This window comes from Falco punctatus (genome assembly GCF_963210335.1).
Source record: "Falco punctatus genome assembly, chromosome: 3".
Lineage (NCBI taxonomy): Eukaryota > Metazoa > Chordata > Aves > Falconiformes > Falconidae > Falco > Falco punctatus.
Genome location: NC_137582.1, coordinates 89947026 through 89969961, shown reverse-complemented (window position 1 = coordinate 89969961; position 22936 = coordinate 89947026). Strand labels below are relative to the sequence as shown.

At 41.2% G+C, this 22936-nt stretch overlaps 1 protein-coding gene across 1 annotated transcript in view; it reads right to left on the bottom strand.

Annotated features, from left to right (window-relative positions):
- Positions 1-22936, bottom strand: part of CDH20 (cadherin 20) — a 151446-nt gene that overhangs the window by 70543 nt on the left and 57967 nt on the right. The gene's annotated exons all lie outside the window — the stretch shown is intronic.

Below are 22936 nucleotides of genomic sequence, written 5' to 3'. Positions count from 1 at the left end.
ACATTAAAATAAGCTCTTGCTTACGTGAGGCTATTAAAAGATGCAGTAGTCCTTTCAACAAGGGCAGTGGTGAAGTCTTCTGTGTTCTTTCCAAATTCCAATTCAGTTAATTACATGTGTAATGCACTGTGCAAAGCTTCATCACTAGATGCTTGATTCCTGCTAATATCTTCTGGCTGACTAAGTTCCCTCTGTTGTTTCATCTGTGCGTAGCTGTCATCTTCATTCCCCACCCTGGACTATCTGAGAGTGTACATCCTCTTTCACTGTTGTTCTGTTTTATTCTAGATGTGATCTGGGGAACAATGAAATGATTCTTGAATACATAAAATCCACAAAGATGAAAGGTGTTATAACTGTATGTTAATTATTCATCACGACTAGTATTACACACACTAATGTTTTCCTCAAATTACAGTGTACCCTACTGAGCCATAAACATGTTAAAGAGCTGTAGTTTTTCATATAAATTTGGCACAGAATTCAAATGAATTTCACCAAAGAGGTAGGATCAAGATCAGATTTTGTGAATATAAAATCCCTTCCTCACCTAGGGACGAGTTTAGAGAAAGAAGCAACAAAGAGTTCAAAAATATGCATTGTTGATAGCTTATAGTGCACCATGAAGCCTTTGCATCAGATAGAGCACAGTTCAAAGCCAGCCACTAAAGCGTATCACCATATGCACAGCAAGGATACTGAGATCTCTACTGAGCACAGAACTGCTGAACACTGGCTCCACAATTACCCTGTAGGCTGTCCAGCCTGATTAACTACTGACGTCAACAAAAATAGTGACTGGAAATTCCTGCAGCTAAGTACATTTTTGTCCTATAAAGCTGTTTTGGGTCTAAATACAAAGATCTCTGCACAACTGTGTGAAACAATCAGCTACCAGCAGTAACACTTAATGGCTCTGTTCAATGTAAACTGTGCACTTAGGAGTGATCACCATATAATTATAAAAAAATGCATTAAGAAATAAAGCTTTAAAGAAAAAAAAAAGTACTCAAAATCAGATAGTAAGTTGAAATGATGTTGTGAATCTCAAGTGAATTCAATACGAACTGCAGACACTTTAAATAGGGGTAGCAATAAAAAGGCACTGGCATTAGGTTGTTATGAATGTGTTGGTGAACATTCTGCTGTTGTGTTGTTTTGTCTAGTTCTACCAACAGACACTATTAAAAGGAAATAGGATTAAGTTGTAAAAAGGAATCTTCTGAAGTGGTAATCACAACAGACTAAATGACCGCCTGTTCCCCATTTCAAATGGAAGGCAGTTAGGAGCTTTCCACTCAATAAAGGGGTATTAGTGCTGGAATTTTCTTTCCTGGCAAGCCTGACAAAGCCCAATGTTGAAGTGAAACAACGGACTGCACGCTGCGAGCAGCGAGGTGGGAGAGGGTGCTGGATGCGATCCTGTTGCTAGATGGAAATGTGCGTGTGTGTATATGCAAGTGTATGCTTGTGCACCTAGATGTACATGGATATACATTTTCAGCCACCCTAACCTGCGTCAAAGAGGAAACGGCGTTTCCCAAACACGCGTGGCAGAAAAGGCAGAGCGGGAACTGCTGCTGGCAGCAGCGAAGCCTTACCTGTAGTATCCTGTGTAAATCCAGCATTTACCTTGCTGGCCTTTTCATTAACAGTGACTGGAAAACACGGTGATCACTGCAAGCAGGAGACGAGTGTGGTAAGTTCAAAGCCATTTTATGTTTTGGATGTGGCACTGCACTAACATGAAGAAAATCAGAGGAGTTCATGCTCAATTATTTAGATTTGTCTCATCTGTTCAGACTGAAGAACTATGCAGGGTCACAGAGCTGTTATCTCATGTCTTTTATGTCAACAGATGACAGGATTTTTGTTACACAGGAAAATTGTAGATATGTACATCTTCTGGGGTTTGATGACTACACAGCCTGCCTGCACTCTCCAGCAGTACATGAAATATGCAGCCCATGTCAGCTTCTCAAAAGGCACGTCTCTGGCACTTCTTGTGAGCTCCAGTCTCATCAGGAGATAAGACGCTATACATCATTAAATCAGCACCAATCAGCCACCTATTACTGGTGCAGGAGAAAGGCCCATTCAACAAGCGTTTCCAGAAAGGAATAATCACTAATAATGGCACTGCACTAATTCTATGTTATCTATTGAAACATAGGCTACAGTACAAAAAACATCTCCAATGCTATTGAAACTTGAGCACAAGCACTAGAAAAACGTACCAAAAGCTGTTTGTAATTAGGTATTTGGATTAACAATTGTGCACTTATTTAAGGGTCCTCAGCACCTGCAGGTCCCAGATGAAGCATCCAGAGACACATTCACTGACCACATTCAGGCTGTGACCAGTTTAGGATGGTACACTAGTAGATAACTTGGCTGTAAAAAAGTTAGCATGCATCTTAGGGCATTTTACTCTCCAGTTGATGTTACTGGGAAACATGATTTTCCCATAGTATAACAGCCATTTGCAGGACTAATTTTCAGTTGAAACACTTTCCTCTAGGCTTCCAATTATAAATGAAATCTTTAAGGTTGGGGGTTTTTTATGTCTTTTTTTTTTCCCTTTACTGTTGGCTGTTGGAGAGGTGGGCAGGATAAACAGAGGCCAAGAATAAGGAAAGGTTAAATAATAGCAGGTTTCTTAGACTGTCTTGTACACACTAGACACAGTCTACTCTGGTCTGTGCAAGCACAGGCGCTGCTCTGAAAAGTGAGCTATATGGAAAATTTCTCTTTTTGACCAAGGAAAGAAGGAAGCCCTGGGGCTGCTTCCGCCCTGCCTACCATCTCACTAAGGTGGACTCCTGCATCTTTCTTGAATTCTCACTCCAAACAAGATTAGTTTTTTGTGCAGCTTTTTTGCACCTTCCCCTGGACTCCCAAACCTTCAGCACCTCTTCAGTGCAGACATAAATGTTCCTTTCTTTTGCCTTTTGTGAGTATGAGTTCACTTGACTTACAGTGTCACTGATGTCTGACTATAAGGCTGGCATGTAATGTTTGCTGGCATCCATTGTACCCATATACAACCTCCCTAGGCTCTGCAGATGTTCAAGGGTTCAGGGATGCCCAGGACTTACTCAGCCAGCAGGACAGCAGCTCTGATAGACAGCATCTGTGCAGCCTGCCATTTTTTGCAGCCTCAAAATACAGCCACATATCACATCGCTGGGAGTAATACCACTTGTATCATCAACCTGGAGAATAAAGGATTTTTACCTGGATTTCCCAAAGAAATGGGTGTACAGTAGTTTCTTTCTGCCTGTCAGTCCTCATCGAATAAAATTGGAATCCATTTAGCCAATTTCAACCCTATTTGACAGAGAAGATGTTATAGTGTATAAGGAAGAGGATTATGTGTGATATACCCAAGGGACCTATTTTTCACAGGAATTTTGTATATCCATGCATTTGGATTGAGAGCAAGCTCTTCAAGAATATCTCCTTCTTTAATGTGCCACATATATGCTGCTTGCATGGTTGTGTAATGGATGTCATCTTTTTAATGTGTATTTACAGACAGTTTAAAATATGCACTGGGATCTTAATTTGGAATGAGAATGATAGTATGCAATTAAACTCTGAAATGAAATATAGCAAGAACATTGTAGGTTGTAATTGCAATTATTACCAGTAAAAAGATGACGTGCCTGAGATATGGTCTGTCTATCATTTGGTGAGTGAAAATTCTTCAGGGAAAGAACTGCTATTTGTTATGACGTTGTACACTGCCAGTCACGGCGGTCACCTTGAGCCTCTCTACTAACATGATAAAGATGTGTTGAGTTGAGTTCAGTTGAGTTAAGGGAAGATAAAACCAGGCAGTATGGCAGGTGACCATGAGTGACACTAGAGTACTTCTCCTAGTTTTAGAAGGTGGCACCAACACTGCATCTTCAGCAATCCCTGTGTGGTAAAAGTTAGTGACCTTTTAATGGTGACAGTTATATGAAGTGGTTTGAATAATTACCCATGAAAAGATCCTTTTATATATTTTTAGAGACATCCTGCAATGAGATGCTCTTTTGTGGCATTTTCATTTCCATTCTAAACCATATTAATGATTCACTGAGTTGGACAATCAGATGGGGAAAAAAACCCCAAAACAATTTGCTGCTTCCAGTGCTATTGACTGGAGGCTCTGCCTCACAAACGGCCAAGAATGCTCTGCAGCCCTGATGGCTGAGAGCTCCTCAGATAGGGCAGGGAATTTGGGGTGCTCCACCTCTCACAGAAATGTCTCACTCCACTGCAACCATTCCCAGACAGATGATGGGGAAAGATCATCTGAAACAGCTGCAAACAGCAGTAAACAAGCTGCAAACAAGCCTACTTAGGGAAATTCTCATTTGGTATTGCTGGCTTTATCACCTGCATCTACAAGTTTGCAAATAACTGGGTTTTTTTCAAATTCAGCATATAGCACACTGCAACAGAAAAACAAAATGAGGGAGGACATGAAAAGTGGAGAAAAGGAGTAACAAGTAACAAGTAAAAGGAGAGACCTTAAAGCTATAAAGCAGTTCAAAGCATCAGTTTTGCGGTTTTCTTTCTTTCTTTTTTTTTTTTTTTTGTTACAGCTGTTTTCTTTTTTTCTCAGAGATGTTCAAGGAAATATCTACAGAGTAAGAAATATCCTGCCCATATAGAAGAGGAATATGAACTTAATTATATCTGTGTGCTTCTGCAGGAAATCACTGAGATGATGGACCCACTTGTATTAATTCCATCAAATTCTTCTGCATTATCATCATCCTGCAGGAAAGTTAAGCCTACATAGATCTAAACCTCCTCCACTCAAAGTCTGACCCAAATCAGTATTTCTTTTCTGTTGTTTTGCATTTTCAGCATGATAGACAGAAAAGAAAATATGTTTAGAGAATGGAAGCAGGCTTCACAATGCCCACACAGACCTGCACAGGATATGAAATACAATTTAAAAGCATTTTATACCACGTTCTTTTAGCCTGTTGGTGAAGTTTAAAACAGCAGTGCTGGCAACTGATAACAAATACCAGCATTCAACTTTTCAGGGAAAAGTAACTTCAGATCATTTTGAAGCTGAGGCTGAAACTCAGTTTTTTGAGATTTAGAGGTGGCATCCTCGGAAGACTGAAGGAGTCTCAAGGAACCTTAGTTTTTCTCTGCAGTTTGTTCGTGGCTACACATTATCAGACAATTCTCTAACCTTTGTTGCAGGTGGAGACGGTTCCACGGCTTTGAGGATCCTTACATAAAGCAGTGTAGGGCACCAAAAAAATAAACCTAAGTAGTAACTGGATGATCATAGCTTTCCTGAGAGTTGAAATACCTAGTTAAAAAAACACCCTGAGTGACAACAGTACTTCAACATCAACTTCCCTAATATTTCAATTGGCTCATTCTTGTGAGAAACAAAGAGGTGCGGTAGAAGGAGGAAAGGCAGACTTTTTCCAAGGTCTAAGCAGGTGTTGCAGAGAACAAGAGAAGCACAGAGCCCAAGACCTCATAAAGAAATGAACACCACGAGGTTCTTTCCTGATGTTTTTTGCCCACAGTCAATATTTTCACAAATCTACTTCACCTGACGCCTTCTGTCTTTAATTAAGATGTTGGCAGGTATGGTTTGTTTGAATTTATGCCAGAGGTTTTATTCTAATTTCCTCCTTTTATGATACGCTTATCTGGAGGAGCAGGAAAAATGATTCACCAGTTCTTGTGAAGGGGCCTCACATCCTCCCATAGTTGTGTTGGAAATCCCTGTGAATCTGGGCAGAAAAGAAACATCGCTCAGACACGTGACCTCTAAAATAATCAGTGCTCGCTGTCTGCCACGTGCTCTGACTCCCTGGCTTGCAATGAGGGTGGCAGTGAAGTCAACGACCGGTCCTGGGGAAGTCTGTGCTGCGAAAGCTGGAGGAGATCACTTTGGAAGATGTGAGGCAAGAGAACAGAACCGGTCTATAAGTCATAGGCCATATTCATCAGAAAGTCAGAAGTGGAAAAAAAACCCATCAGTCTAGACTGTTCCTAACACAGCTACTCAACCAGGACCAAATTTGCCATTGACGCATATTAAAAAAATACTTTATGAATAGCTCACAGAGTAAGGTAGCCCTCAGCTTGAATACATGTATTGTGAACTAGCCACAAGCAGGGAAAAGTGCTGCTTGAACAATATCCAGTGAATATGCTACTCAGCTGATCTGTGTGCTGGTGGTTTAAAAAAAAATCAACAAAACCTCCCCCTCTCTTCCCACTATTCAGCTTGCTCTGGTTGCCAGAAGTGGTACAATACGTCCCTGCTGTTGTAAGCAACGAGCATCCCAACCCACACTGGTCGTACACCTGGGGCACAGCATGTCCTGTATCCGTGGGCTCCCAGTGTCCGTGTACTCCCTTTCAATGCTTTCCATACCTGCTATTGATGCAAAGGACTCGGAGGAGATGCCCCTCTCCTTCACCCACCTCTGCATCCTACATGACCTGCTCACCGCTGCCCCTTTGACCAGATCACAAAGTCTCTCAGGATTTTTCTTTCACGTTCTGACTGCTACAGCATTTTTCTGCCCTCCTCTCCTTTGCTCCAGCTCTATAAGCCATTTGTTAACAGCCTGGTTTATCTTTGCAAGCTAAATGGAAGATGCTGTTGGTTTGTTCAGCTGTGGATGGGCAGAAAGAGCCAGCCACAGCCTGACAGCACCGACATTGTGCACAGAACCGGTCCATGGTCTCGCCACCCCCAAACAGTCTCAAGACTGAAATAACTATCTTTATCAGGAGCTGTGAGCGTTTGGCTTTAATGAAGTTCATCAAAGATACATTGGGGCTCAGTAGGTTTGTGTTGTAGTTGCTAAGGTAAGAAGGTAAAGCATCACTCCATTCTGTGTTAAAATGAGGATTCAGCATGAAGTGCATCATTAGGGGCTGCAAGGACACAAAATGCAATTGAAATAAACCTAACAGCATATTGCAAAGAATCAGTAGCTTTATTTGCTGTTTAATGATGATGATACTGTTTTCATTTCATTATGTAGGAGTCACAACCAGCTTTGTGTTGGCTAAATTGTATTCCTTAGCAAGTAAACTGAGGCATTCAATTTACGGCAGCAACACCTGTTAAAGAAAGCTTACTTAAGACTATCATAAACTGGTCCTGAACAACTAAATGCATTTGCTTCCAATATAGCACACTAGATTATTAAGACATGACATTCTGTTTGGTTTGGGGTTTTTTGAAGTTAATAAGGAGATAATAAAGATTTCTTTTGACTGACAGGACAGAAAACCCACACAGCCTGTAGCAATGCATCTTGTGATCTGTGCTCCACAATGACCTGTTTCAGTTTTCACATGTTGAGGATTACACAGGAAACCCTAGATCTCTCTGTGACTCCGGCTTTTGGCAATGGTTGGACACACTATATTTGTTGCCTTTCCTTTTCATGGCCTCTCTACCAAAAATAGCATGTAAAAGAAGCAGAAAGGGGAACAGAAGCGGGTGAGAAAAGAACTCAAAGAGGCCAGCTGAGGAAGGAATGATTGTCACAAGACTGAAGTCATTGTAGGTGTTTTTTTTAAGAAAAGTAGTGATGAGGAACACTTCACTCATTAATGTTTTTCTGAAGTCTTACAGAGTGGTTCTGCCTTAAAGAGGTTTAGCTATGGTGTATCTGGGAAAGGACAGAGCTGCAAATGCATTTCAGAAGACTGCAGATGCAAGGAGGCACTGGCAAAATGACCAAAAAAGAAAAACCCCACCCAGGTCTGGAGTAGCCAGTGACCGTTCCTTTGTCTTTATTTCTTCTCCCAGTCAGTTTTTTCCATGGTTCCCCTTTCTCCACATTGCCTCTCTGTTGGCCTGGGTCTTTTTAGCAGCCTCCCTTTTCCCCCAGCGCTCTGGTAAGGTCCCAGGGTGCTGGGTTTGTCATGGCCTGGGCGTGCAAGGTCAGCAGCATAGAGCCCTTCTTGTACCTGGGGTGCTCTGTGACTCTCCCAGGACACAGCTGAACGCCCAGAGGAGGGTGAAGGTGCAGTCACAGCCACGTCCACCCTGGGCTGAGCTGAGACCTGAAGTGTGGGTAAAACAGGCAGGTGCCAGGGACCACTCTGGCACGCATCCTGCCGCAAGGACAGGGGATGTCAAGAACTATTCTGCTCCTCAGCTTTGGCATTCAGTGGCAGCTTTTTCTGATTTAAATGGATCTAATTCACTTCTGCCCAAATGTTCTCTTTTCCTTCTCTCTTTTGCATCCTGCAGCACCTGTGCCATGGCTGGAGATTCACTAGTTCATGTTTCGGGGAAGCAGGGGGATTCATAATTATTATTGCCATTCCCAAGTGGCCTTTGCTTTACAGGTCTGCCCTTAATTCTGGTCTCAATTACCAGGGATTGCACATTTTAATATTACTCTGAATTGCTGAAGTGAGGAGCTTTAAACAGCTCAATGGCCACATCACAGCTGAGGCCTAATATTGTTTTCCTCTAATCAAGAGATGTTAGCTGTGGAGAGGTGTTGGGGTGGGCCTGACAACAGGGTGTCTGCACGGCAAAGGCAGATTTTCACGGCTTTGTGTAGAACCTGCAGATTTCCTTGGAGACCTAATGAATTAAACATTAAGCCTACATATACTATGATAGGATAGATACAATTCCATGATTAAATTCAGAAAAAAAAAAGGTAAAAAGGCATCTACATGTGAAGACCTCCAAGACCTCTCTGTCCCACAGCATAATTGGGAGCGTTAAAATGCAGTGTCATCCTAGGAATTTCTGCTACAATAAAAATCACATTGTGGGCGTCTATAATTATTATTTCCTGTTGATTTTCTGCATAAAGTACATTCAGCTTGAGAGTGAAGTGCATATGTGTTTCCTGACTGCAGACCTTGCAAACCATATGTAGTTCTGGACTGGCAATGTCTTTTACAGCGCTACCAAGCATGAATAGCTAATTGGCCAAACTATGCCACTGCTGAACCTTGTGCAGTTCTATTGGCCTCACTGCAATTAGGCAGGTTGCAACTAATTACCTCTCTGTAAACACTTCTGAGGGTGATGCATATGATAGAATAGAAACCTCAACTTCTGTCTGCATATCTGCATCAAATCTGCAGGGCAAAATAAAGAGAAAAGCAGCAGAAAGACTCAGCGTGTTGTTAGACCCTCTAAGCAAGAAGGTACTCATTTTATGTGGCAATTTTTCAGAGTAAAGTTACATACAAATGGCAGAAAATCCCGCTCCTCCTCTGCCTTTGGGCTACTGAATGCCTTATTATGTGCTTTTCTCCCAGTGTAAGAGGAATCCCTGACAGAGGACTGTCAGCCTCTTGGAAAGATACTCTGGGATCTTCACTCCAAGTGTTCATGACCCCTGTTCTCATACATAAGGCCAGAAAGGATTTGAAAGGAACTGTGGATTAAATTGCATTGGCCAACTCTTCCCATTACAGCTTCTGGGAGTAACCAAGGAAAGCACTTTGCGAGCAGTTGGTGTCTGTTCCCTTCCATTCCCCTGCATGCAGAGGATCATGCCCAGCCTGAAGATAAGAACAAAATATGGCTATTTGGAAAGTAACATGCCTTCTCTTCAAGTTGCTTATGGCTAACATTTGCTATTTCCCTAATATGAAGGCAGAAAACAGGGATAAATACATCATCCATATTCCTAAGGAGGCTGTGAAGATAAATACACTCAAAGCTTGTCAACGGCTTGGATAAGAGGAGACCAGAGAGGTGGAGACCACAGACCTCTGTTACCCAGAGCTGATGTTTTGGTGCTGGCACATGCCAATCTTTTTCTGCCTAGAGGCATCTGGCTCCTTAACAGCCAGGAGGTATTAATTCTGAAGACCTGTCTAGACCAGGGAATCATAGATATTTTCTTTAAGTGGAGGCCTAACGTCTGACAAGACTGGTTTTGCAGGGACTTCTGTTTTGCAAGTTGTATTGCTTTAAACACAAAGAAAAGTAAAGGTTAGTTTTGTTTTGGTTTTCTTCTTTTGAACTTTAAACAAACAAAAAAGGAATTGCGGAATTAGAAAGAACCTTGATGTTCAAAACAAGAGGCTTGACTCACTTTGAACACATAATAACACTTCCCTGTGCTTAAAGATCCATTAAGTAAAATCAAGTTGCAAGGCTCTGATTGTGATCCGATAGCTGTGGTATGCCAACAGCCTTTGTGCGTGAGTGGGAGTACAGAAAGGGAAAACATTTTCATGGAAAATAACACAAACAGCACTGTTTGTTTGCAAGGATATTAGGAGCCTGCAGATGAGTGAGGTAAACAATTGCTTTTATTAATAGCAGCAGATCAATGCCACTAGGTTAGCAGAAACTGAGAATAAAGCAAAAAGAGAAGAACATACCTGTCTAGTCACACTCCCTCTCCTCCACTGCTGAGCAAAATCCATAGCTATGAATGGCAGCAGCAACATACCCTGCCAAGTATGGGCTCAAATTTGGTTAAAAATTTCCCCAAACCTAAAACATAAACAGAAATGTAGCCATCTGCCTACGCTAAGAACAGGCATGTCATCTGTACTGATGTAAAAGCAAATGAACAAGTGAATGACTCTGAAAGGAGCATGGCTCCTCTTTGCTTCTCCACCACTTTTCTGGGAAGAATAAACTAATTCGACCCGAGAGTGGTTGGTTTTCTGTCTTTTCTTGGCCAGGGAAGAGCTGCCCAACTCCAGCTGCTTCACCTGTACCCATGGCAGGAGGTGGCATGCAGGAGCTCCCACTCTTCCTCCCAAGCTGGAGCCAGAAAATGATCTGAGCTGGGCTAGGGCGCCAAGGCAAGATGTGCAGGTGGGAGTTTTGAAGGGATCCTGGGAGCTAGTCACCGGGCTGATCACAACTGACAGTCAGTGAGCGCGTGGGTTAGCTTTGGGCTTGTGTCTTCATTGGGGCTTGACAGCTTTAATCCTCACAGGCTAAAAAAGACTGCATGAACCCCCTGTCCTTCTGCCAGCACATCAGTCATAAAAACTTTCACACAAAAATAAAAACAAGAGCTACTTACTTAGGCAGTTTTATATGAATGCAGTGGTGGCTATATCAGAAATTTCCCCAGCATATCTACCTAAGAAAGTCTCACGCTCTTCATGGCTTACACAATTTTGTCATTTGCAAAGAAAAGGGGCAATTTAGGCATTGCTTCTTTACAGATATTTGAAAACTTTTCTCTATAGTATTATCAAAAAGAATAAAATTTGGAAATTATAAAAAAAATAAATGACTGGTGTAACTTCTGAAGATTTTAGTTCAAGATATTAAAATAATAACTACCAAATTATTTTTGTGATAGGCCTTTCATTATGTTTTGAATATTTTTCTTTTAATCTCAGCATCTATCATGAGATTAACATATCTGAGACTTTCCATTTATTGTTCTTTATATCACTGTAATATCAGTGACAAAACCTTTGCTCATATTTGGGTCAAAACACTCACTTAATGATTTCATACATTTCTGTGGTTCATTTTTCCTAGAAGATCAATAATCATCAACTTCTGAGGGAAGTTAACTAGTCAGATCACATATTTCCATAAGACTATTGCTGACTTCTGTGAAAACTGCAGAAGGGTTTCTGTTGTGCGAATCTGCTCACAACCAAATTTTTCAATACTGCTAAATGTTGTAATGAGATTCTGAGTCATACAGACTTCAGCATGGGATGTTATGAGTAGATGATTTGCTATTGTAATAAATAATGAAAACTAAATTACACTTAGCAAACGAATGAACAAGAGCTCTTTAAGTGACCCATTATCCTCTTTATATTATCCTGCTCACGTGGTATATTACAAAATTCAGTAATTCAAAAAGGGTATCCCGTGTCTTATTTTACACTGGATGTAATTTGAGTGGAGAAAAGTAAGATATATACTTTCTCTGGGTTAATCAGCTGTACATGTCCTGGTGGAAATAATTTGCAACTTGCAGTTCTAGGGAAAAAGCTTAGAGATTCTAATGGATCACACACCAAACAAGACTCAAAAATGTCCTGCAGGTACAAGGAAAGGAATGCTGTAGTGTGATGTATGAACTGGGAAAAAGCAAGACATCTGAAAAAGCTCTTCTCATTACACTCGGCACTGAGAAGGTTTCATGTGGGATTGCATCCAGGTTTGGGCACTACACTTCAACCAGCATGTGGCTCAGCTGCAGAGAGGGCAGAGGCAAGCACTGTGATGGATTAGGTTTGGAAAACATGACTTGAGAGGAAAGCCTGCAGTTAATTAGCCTGAAGAAGAAAGAACTAAGGAGCCAGCATCGTAACAGTCATCGGACACATGACAGTGTGTTGTGAAGAAGAAAGGCACAACCCACGGTCTGTGCCCATGGTGGAGAGCCGAAGCAGGAAAGCTGCCTGCCAGTGAGGAAAGATCAGGTCAGACGTGAGGGACCTTGCAAGGACAAGGCTTATCAAGCATTGCAGCAGGTTGCATGACGAGGCTTTTGTACCTCCATTCCCAAACACCCCTAAAACCAGGCTAAACTGGAGGTATAATTAATCCTGTGTTCAGGCAGGGGTGGCCTCTTTGACCCTGCAGCTCTGCTTTATATGCATTATAAAGATGTAAAAATAGCAGGGCACTGACACTCCTCTCCCAGGCTCCCACCTCTGCCAGTGGCTGATAATGGAGGTTTCAGAGGATGTGCAAAAACTCTGTAACACAGAATAGCAGAACACCGTGCTACATGTCCAAAACACGGCAGCACTTGGCTTTGTCATAGTTTAGCCCCAGCTGGCAACTAAGTACCGCACAGCCACTTGCTCACTCCTTACCCTTCCTGGTGGGATGGGTAGGAGAATCAGGAATGGGTAAAACGCATGGGTTGAGATAAAAAAATATGCAAATATGTAAATATAATAATATTAATAACAATGATAATGATGTAGTAATGAAAAGTGAGACAACAAAAAGAGAGAGAGCAATAAAACCCAAGAGAAACAAGTGATGCACAATGCAATTGCTCACCACCTGCTGACCGACGCCCAGCCAGTCCCCAAGCAGCAATCAGCCTCTCCCTCCCAGTATAAACTTACTGACCATGACATTCTATGGTATGGAATATCCCTTTGGCCAGTTTGGGTCAGCTGTCCTGGCTGTGTCCCCTCCCAGCTTTTTGTGCACCTGTTCACTGGCAGAGCATGGGAAACTGGCAAAGTCCTTGACTTAGAGTAATCACTACTTAACAACTAAAACATCAGTGTGCTATCAGCATTACTCTCATAGTAAATCCAAAACACAGCACTGTACCAGCTACTAGGAAGAAAATTAACTCTATCCCAGCTGAAATGAGGACAGGCTTCCTCTTGGAATAATATGGCTTTATGATATGTTGTATTTTTAAGCTGACCCAGGGTAACAATAGACATTCTCAATGTTCATATACGTTTCCAACCTTTTAACATTTTTTACTAGACTATTGGCCTCAGTGATAGCTAGTGGCAATGAATTTCACATCTAATTGTGCTTTTGGGTAAAAATATGTCCCATCTTAGCAGTTAGTTATATCTTATAAAGGAAAGGTAATTAGGAGTTTCCAAGCTGCCTCCTCTATATTATTTGTTACTCAGTATATGTCTATCACGTTCTGTGTTACTTGTTTAATCTCCAGACTAAGCAGCTTCAAGATTTTCACTCTCTTCATATGGAAGTCTCTTTGTGTCTTTAGTAACATCCATCACTAGTCCCTGAATCATCTATGCTGGACAGCATATGCAAATCTTTCTTCTGACTGAAGTAAGGGAAGTAAAAGTATAGGTGTTTTGTCTTTTTTTTTTTTTTTTTTTTTTTTTTTGGCTGTGAGAGGAGATTTTAATGTTTGTGTTTGTTTTTAGAACATTCTTTGCATGGCTGATTTTCCACAGCTTTCAATATATTTGGCTACAGTGGAGAAAGTACAGACAGTTCTGAGACTTTGTTCTGAACTTAGGAAACAGTGCATGCAAGACACATTGATTTCTTTGTCCATATTGATCCTTCTTCATTACTTAACTCTCAAGCCCATAAAATCTGATGGTTAGAAAAAAATACTCATAACTTATTACTAGCTTATTAGAATTTCTATTGCAGGTGGTACATGTTCTTCCATCTAAAAAGAACAGCAAAAAATTGAATTCAAGATTATGCTTTTCTCTCATAGAATTAAAAGTTAATCTAAATAAACACAAAGGAATAAGGAGCAGCATCCAAAGCACTGTATGCTCTGTTCTGCTTGTCCACTATATACGAATAGGAGCTTTGTATTTCTTGCCCTTACTCTGTTTTTAAGAACGGTGTAGATTTTTCAACCAGTATGTGGTGCATGGCGATAATTTGCACATTTGCTTCAGTACTGCACTGCTGCTCAAAGGTAACTGCTAGCATAGGTACAGTCTTGACTCCTAACACAGCCAGACAGAAGCTGAGAAGACACGACCGCATCTCAGACTCAACGCCACCTCTATACCCTTGCTAGAGGAGCTGACTGGCAAAGTAAGAAATACAAAACTGTCCCCATCAGCAGAAGTAATAGTGGCAGGAGGGTTTGATAATGTCAAGGAGGTGAGGAAGGTAGCCACAGGACAGAACATCCCAAGGACATCTTCAGGGTGAAAGTGAATCTCAAGCTTTCTTAGTGCATGTTTGTATCTCTGAGAGGTATCAAACCCTGCCTTATGAGGTAACAAATCTTGGCATTTAACAAATATTTCAATGACAACGTTACCGTTGTGAAAAGTGATCATCTGGGCAAACTCACTTTGTCTGCCTTCAGGTCCTTTTGTCACAGAATTATAGCATAAAAGATGACATTTTGTTGGAAGTTCTTACTGATTTGCATTATGGCTAGAGGTAGACACAGAATTCTAAATATCGTCTATGGGTTGCCTGGCATTTGAGGGCTTATGTCAGATCTTTTGGGTTATATGAATATTTCCTTTGATGTAATGGCATTATTTATTCTTACAAGAGCTATTTAAAAGACAAAAGAAAAATCTCTTTTCAAAATGTGTTAATGAAATAGCAGCCCATAGCAACTAATGCATTGTGCATTTCATAAATATATATTGCAAGTTAGGACAGACAGCTTTTAACGTTTCCTGTGCTCATCTCAATCTAATTCTTTGAGATCTTCTGGGTTGTGGTAGCTTTCTTTGAGAAATACAGACATAGTGTTGCAGCTGATCTGTCTTGGATATTACATCAATGCAGATAACCCATAAAGAGAGCATATGGACTCAGAGCTCCCAGCCTTTAAGTACTGGAAGTATACATGTATATGCTTTATTTGATACCTCATGCATCTAACTACAGTTTAGAACGGATTCATGTTATCACTGGCTGCTCCTTCTAAACCTCTACAGACCCAGTATGACTGTGTGCCTGTTGGATTGCAACTTGTGAATATTCAGGTGTGGTAGGACTGTTTTCCTTCTCTTTATGGTCTTTTATATGGTAAATGAGCAGCTGTGAGTAAGAAACTACTTTTTCTAAAGTAACATGAATCCAGCTCAGCCTTTTGCACAAAACTGACCATAAGAGTCAACAGAAGTCACGGAGAACAATGAGGTGTCCAACTGATAAAACTGGGAACTCTGCCGAAGTCTGAGCAACAGGCACAAGAAAATGAGACCAAAGATCAGTGGTATAAAAACACTGTGCTGGGAAATAAGCTAAGAAAATAAAGAGTGGACATGCTATTCCACCTACCATTTCCTTTGGGAGAAGTGTATTTGGAAAACTGATCAGAAGGATATGTAATTAGCAGAATACAAGTAAGTTGATAGCAATGCGTGAGGTGGGGACACCTCCTCTGATCACAAGATGCACCCTAACACTGTAGCACCTTACTTTCCTTTATTCTGGAAAATTATGAGACTGAACCAAGGAAGCAGAGAAATCTCGAGGACATCAACAACTTTTTTGCCTCACAATAACTTCTGGCAAAGATCCATTGTGTAATGAATGAATTCCTAGTTCTCTCTCTTCTTTTTATGCTCTTTTCCATCTCCATCTCTAGTTGTTCTTTATCCATAGTCTTATTGTTTTGTTTTTGCTTTTTGTGTGATTTAGATGTTCTTAAATACCTTTGTGTGCTTTTTGATGTGCCTGCATCTTTTTGTGTGAGCCTGATGTGCTTGGCTAAGATGGTATTTTTTGTTGCTAAATTGAGCATATCATCAGAAAAGGAGCTACCAGCAAGTCAGCCCAACTCCAGTCCAAAGACACCAGCTCTTGAAAGGGCCAAGAAGAGTGTGTGCAGTGCCTGCCATTCTCCAGAAGCACTGTTGCACGTAAGAGGCAGTCAGGGAGACCAAAGCCTTTTTTTTTCCTGTCATTGGTCCTCTTTGCTCCTTCTTTGCTGCAGATTTTGTCCTTTTTTTCTTATCTTCAGGGAACCAAGTCGTGACAAAACAACTCCAATCCAGCTCAAATTACATTTTGTCTTCTTTTTAACAAGAACAAGTAGTATCAGTGAAATGGTCTCTCTACAGCTAAAGTATAAGGAAATGTGGTATATTGCTAAAAACAAGTTACTTCACTGTTTATGTATCAGATGCATTAAGCTTTTCTTTCCTTATTCTGCATCTTTAATAAAGGATGATAGATTTTTAAGCTAGTTGTTTACCGTGGTATTAAGCAGACCGAGATTTCTCTGTCAAAACCATAAACATACTTAATTGTCTAATGTTCTGCTGTGACAAGGTCATGTTACCACCACTGAGCCTCTAGACCTGTAAACCCATTGAAACCAACACATAATTTAGTTGTTTTTCCCCTTCATGCCAGGGTGTCCTAGGATGCACAGATGGTATTTTATATAAAATCAGTGATTTGTTAGCAAATTTTCCATCTCCTGATTTCTCCTGCGGCTTTTATACCCAGATAACTCTCCCAATCACCCTTCAGATTGCACCTTAATTACATTTTCCCACCAGTGGACTGAGTATCACCATCCTTCTCTCCAGCAAAGCAGACTTTGGGAATGATGCTAAGGCTACTCCTCCTCACCAGGTCCCAGGCAGCGCTTTCAATGGCTGCCTGTTCTGCTAGAGGGACAGAGGTCCTGTCTTTAGAAGTCCAGCCCACTCGCTCATTCGTGGACCATGCTCCGCTCTTCCCTTTCCTGGCTGCGTCTGGATGGCCTGTCTTTGATAGTGTAGAGCTGGATCCCCATCATCCTCCAACATGGGGAACAAACTCAAAAATAGGGCCATGCCTGCACCCTGGGTGAGCTGAGCTGCTCCTGCATGTAATGGCCAGGAAAGCTGGGGTCTGGGGCACTGCAGTGCAGGGATGCGGCACAGTCTGGCTGCATCCAGGGCTGCATTGCCACATCCACTAGGAAGGGAGCTGCGCGGGAACAGCAGTACTAGCCCAGGAGTCTTTATATTGCTTCTGGAAACAAGCAGGTAATTCTGCATAACATCATGTGCTACCATGGGAGTTTTGGGTGTGTCCTGAGAAAGTTAGCTCTGGATGTGAACGGTTAGGCTATCTTTACCTTAATAAATTCAATAACGATGCCTGGGCAGTAGATGGTGCTTGTCTGTCTTTCTAGATTGTCAGAAGAGTCCCCAGTCCCATGGGCTGTTTCATGCCTATTGGTCTCAGTGCCAGAGAGCAGTCCTGGGCATGTTTAATTAACTAGGATTGATGCAGTCTCAGGTTGCTTTTATCATCCGCCCAGATGCCGACTGGCTACATGTCTCACTTTCCTATCTGAGTCTGCTACTGCTGGGCACCTGAATACTTTCATTGGCTTACTGCTGCTGTCCCTCATAGGAAAAAAACACTCAGCAGTACCTGAACTGACCATAATTTACAAATTAATAGAAATATGCAAATATGACATAGTAAGTTATTCAGTAGAAGCATGTGTGTGCAAGTGTGTCTGTGTGCAGTGTCTTCTGAAACCCCCTAAGCTCTTGATAAACCCATGCAATCATTTTCTGCTGCTTATGGTTTTGTTAAAGTATAACTTTAAATAAAATGTGTCTGATACTGTAAGCCTGAGTTTATGAAAATCTAGAAAGTTATGCAAATGTGAAACCTACTTCTCTTTACAGATGACGTTGGCAGGTATATATAACCTATCAGTGCTTAACATGAAGCCATTGTGGTGGTAATACTTCTGTGTGTATTAAATGGTTCTGAAATAAAAGCAGCCGATATGTGTGCTCTAGCCAACATTCAGATGTTCACAACTCAGAAATTTTAATTTGAAGAGGACAAAAGAAAAGAGCTCATCCACATCATTAACTGATGCAACACAACACTTCATTTTGAAGAGCAAAACTATTTTGAAGTTATAGGAGTCTTGAAAAATAGCCCAAACTAACTGATTTCTACTTTCACACATTATAGTCACATGTTATAACCAACCTGAGGAGCAATTTTCCTGAGCTTTTTTTTTTTTGCTTTGGATTGCAATGTATTAACAACATGTGCAAAATTAGCACTCTCTGAAAGAGAGGAAATTACTGCAGCAAGGAGAGGTCTTACAAAAAAGCGTCAAAAATGTTGCAAGCTGTCATCTGAAAATAACCTTTTTTATTTTAATACTCATTAAAAATACTGGATCAACAACAACAGAATCAGAGCACCTCTGATACAAACCAGACAACAACGTCTTTCCCCATCTACTATAAAAATGCATCACCTGTGCATCAAATTGCAAAGGTCTTTGCAGCCATTCAGTACTTTCTCTCTCTTACAAGATTACAGAGAAACTCATGCCAGCTTGCTAGCTGAAAACCTGGAGATTTTGTTCTTCTACTATGATATAAAAAAGCAGCTACAAAACATTAAGTCTTCCTGAGAGGGTTTTTCCTCAACAGCCAGAGAACTACTTCAAGCCACATTTATTTTTCTGCTCCTCGTCACTGAAAAGGGCAAAGATAAATCAAAACATCCCACTTCACTCTTCCTCCTCCCCTTCTCTTTACTTTCACTAAAGAGATTTCAATACTGCTTGAGCTTCTTTTGTTTTTGGGGTGTGTGTGTGTGGAGCAATCAATAAAAATTGAAGCTCTAATAATACACTTCGGAGCATTCTACTTGAAGAAGCAGGAAAATAGGCTTAAAACCTCTGCTTTGAAACAGGGAAAGAAGGGATTTCAGATTGGAAGTCCAAAGCCAGAGGGTGGTAAGAAATTTGGTTATGTGTTTCCTTTAATCTCTCATGTTTATTTTATGCCACTTTGCATAAATAATTAAGCATCCAGGAGTACAAAAGAGAAATGAGAGGAACTTTATAGCTCTGTGGTTAGGATACTCACCTGAGAGTCTGAAAACTTGCTTTCAATTTCCATTCCAAATAATATTTGTCTGTTTTACACAGTGGAGCAACAGTGCTAGGCTGCAGAGAAAAGATGCTGCTTCCTGAAATAACCAGTACCCTTTTTCAGGGTTCAGAGCATGCAGCTTCTCTCACAGAGGAGAGAATTGACTGAGATTGCCAGCATCCTTTCAATGGACATTAGTGGCAATTGCAGACCCCCTTCCCTTTTAGCTAACACACCACCACATCCTATTTCTGTCTAACCTGTTCCACAAATACAGCATATTCTGGAAGGGCATTATCTTATATATTTGAATATATAGATAGGCAGACAGATTTTCACCCTAATTTTGAACAAACATTTTTGAAGATAGTAAAAAAATACGTTTCTGAGGTTAGCTGTTCTATGTATCGTACTCAGCACACTGTAAGCACTAGCCATTTTCTAAGTCAAATAGTGGACTTGGATAAATTTTAGGCAAGTTAAGAACAGCTGTATGCACAGAGACGTACTTTCAAACTGCTGACACACTGAACTGCAAAAGCTCCATTAAAAAAATAATATATATATTTCTCAATACAGGTCTCTAAAACACACACAGAGTTTAAAATAAATTGACCGAACATTTAAACCTGCTTAATTTTGGAATCAATTCCACGTTTGAAATAATCTACAACTTGAAGTAGCTGAAGCATAAAATGTGTTTGAAACTGAACAAGTTCAAATATTGAATCAATTTTGACATAAATGTGTTTGCATATTAAGGCATTAAAAATGAATCCAGTTTAAATATTAAGCTGATGCAAGAAAGAGCTGTGCTAGGAAAAAAAGATTAAGGATGACCACTAAAATTACAACACACTCCAGAAAATCCTGGAGTTTGTTATTTAATCTTACTGAAACAGCTATTGCTGAAGGAAAAAGAAAAATCCTGTAAGCATTGGTGTGTAAGAGTTAGTAAGGCATTTGAGAACACAGACAGAATGGTGACTGGTGAAGAGTTCCTTACTCAGATTTTACTCAGTATTTTTCTGATTTCAAGGGCCATCCTACAAAATCCTCTTCCACCTGTAGCTCTAGTCTGGTTTTTTTCCCCTTTATCTTTCCTCAGGAGTGAAGGAAGAGCCCACAAACCTCATCCTTCCACCCTGTAATGGCACTGCACTCACAAGCCATAATCTTTTGAAATGAGGTAGCATTAACTGATTGGGACTCAAAACGAGGTTTTCTTTATATAATCAAACACACCACATACCTCACTCCACGGTCTGCTGCAGTCTGAGGGGAAATTCCCTGCCCCTTCCATCCCCCTTTCTAAGCAGAGAATAAACCACAGGTCATAGCATGGTCTTGGTCATCCCTTGCCTACACCTGTGCTTGCAGAATGCACGCTGGGGCATGCAGGAAGGGAAGGCAAAGGAACCAACAGTAAGGGACATTCTGCATGAAAAAAAAAAAAAAAAAAAAAAAAAAAAGTTGCACCGGGGCAAATGTGCTCAGGCAAAAAAAAAAAAAAAAAATCACATGCTGCCATAAGCAATTTCCTTAGGTTAAGAAGTCAGGCTAAATTAGGTCCCTCTGCCTTGGACCCATCCAGCTGCAAGTGGCTGGTAAGCCTGGCATGAGGGAAAGAGCTTTACAGCTTCCCAGCTTAGTGCTGCTGCTGGGAGCAGCAGGTTCAGTAACTCAGCCTACATTTTTCATCTGAATTCAGATGACTGAGTATTGCCAGATTTCATGCTATTTAGTCAATTACTCACTTGGGCTGCTCAGCTTCTGTTGGGAAAGCTGCACCCACCTTGCTCTTGAAAGTCCATGTGGCTGGAGACACCCCTTGCCCTTGCAGGGCATTCAGCTGCATGTGACTGTGAGCCACCGATGTTTCCCAGTGGCAACCTATATGCACCTGAAGTCTAAGCTTTCCTTCACAACCTTTCCAACAAGCTGGCTCTGTGTCAAGGTTCACCAATCAGTTTACGTTCAGCCTCCAGTATTAATTCCACAGCCTGAAGGAGATGATTATTGCTTAACCATTTCACCTGTGAAAACGTCCCTTTCTCCACATCACTCCCGGGCACTGTTCCTGCTGCAGAGAAGAGCAGAGCTTATATAGCACAGGTGGTCCAGGTCAGGGGTATGGTAAACAGGCAGCAACAAAGTCCCTGAGAAAACACCCTGTAATCATTATCCACTAACACTGAACTGTCATTGGTGTGAGTTTTGGTACTCACAACCAAAATTACAGAAGGTTCGGTCTCTTGAGACCTGGCTGTCATTTCTGCAAGACTTCACAGTGCTGAGATTCGCTAACCTCAGTAGCAAAGCCCATATACCACATCTACATCTCTCCCTGCCACCCCCAGTACAAGAAGGTGGCACTTCTGTAAGAATGAATGAAGTCCAGGTCCAAAGTCTTGCACATCTGAAACACTCGGGTCCATATTCACCAAAATAACCATGGCTGCAAATACTAACAGTCCATGGGCTATGTCGTCCCTTAAAGAGAACATCAAAAAGCCAGACCTCTGGAATGGAGCCTGCTTGCTGTCAAAGTTTCAAAGAGGATGGCAAGTTTAGCTCTCTGTACTCTCTGTGTGGAAATCGCAAATAAGTTATTTTTCACCGGAATTTTATTTTCATAATAGAAGAGTTTATGCATGACAAGAACTATTGTCTGACTACGTAAATTTGAAGACCATTAAGCTGTGGTTATCAAAAGATAATGTTAAAGTGTTGCCTGTAGTTGTGCAAAATGTTAAATTTTAATGCGTTAAAAATGTAGTCCCCAGAGAAAAGCTAACAGTGATGCTTGATGATAGGAGACACAGAATCAGCCTCCTGCCCCACAGCTGTGGAATCGCTCGCTGTGAGAGCAAGGCACACTGACACTTTCACATCCACCTGTATTTTTTATATTTCCCTACATCTTTTAAAAAACAATTAATGGAACCTGAATACGTAGTATCTCCCAATCCTTCTCTTCTATAGATTCTTCTCTTGATTGTGAGGATGGCAGACAGTTTTACTCGGTGACATGCTGCATGTGCCTTGAACACCCTGACTGGAGTTTACTCAGTTTTATTGATTTCAGGGTAACAACCCAGAGAGATAAATATTAAGGAGTGTGAACAGGAGTTCAATAATTTTATCAACTGCTTGCTAGTCTTTTTTGTTTAAATGACCCATGATCCATGAAAACGGATGATCCATGAAGTCTTATGAATGCATTTACATCACTTGACACGACAGCAACTCACTGAAGTGCTTCACAGCCCTGGGTGCGCCGGAGCGCAGGGAGTCTGGAGGCAGCCCGTTACACCTGTTGGCACAGCAGACAGCAGATGTGGAGGCTTTGCAGGGGCTGAAGAAGACTCCTGCAGTGCACTCCAGTGTTTCCTTCTGAACCACAGGCCAGTGAGCTGTATCTTTCCATACGCTTCTGTAAGAGAAATCCTTCACATAGCTCATCTCAGTGATGTAAAGTGAAATCCTTTCTTCCTCCAAGTCGGGGGGGTTTATCATTAACTTTATTGGGGGTTTATCATTTAACTTGTTCTAACGCAGCATTTTTGTCAGCCCTAGCTGTGAGGGACTGGCTGAGTTGGACACCTCCCCAGCAGCTCTGGAGCACACGACAACCTCCTGCTGCATA